We start from the raw sequence: 368 nt of genomic DNA, 5'->3' as shown, positions 1-368 counted from the left end.
CATAGTCTTATCCGTATTTGTAAGTCATTCCCTTTTAAATCTGTAACTTACCTAAACTTTTAATAGTAACGGTACAGTAATATGCAATTATCATGAGAATTACTCTTTGTAAATTTATTCCATTTAGCTGCTAAAAAACATTTTACGCCTGATTGAAATATGCTGTTAGCTGTCGCAGGCCGTATAGGGAATGATTTTACCCTTCGATTTCTTTTTTTCAATATCAGTAATGCTAAAAGACGCTCGTTAAGATTTTGTGAAACTTATGCTTAAGCTCAATCTAAATTCGGATAAAATAAATTATGATTAGTGTGTATTTGCTCAGTGGATTCTCATCCATTGTGTCATTCCTAGAAAACAATCACTTT

The sequence above is a fragment of the Penaeus monodon genome, chromosome 20, assembly GCF_015228065.2.
Source record: "Penaeus monodon isolate SGIC_2016 chromosome 20, NSTDA_Pmon_1, whole genome shotgun sequence".
Lineage (NCBI taxonomy): Eukaryota > Metazoa > Arthropoda > Malacostraca > Decapoda > Penaeidae > Penaeus > Penaeus monodon.
The sequence above is the reverse complement of the archived record's forward strand: the minus strand, read 5'-3'. Positions refer to the sequence as shown.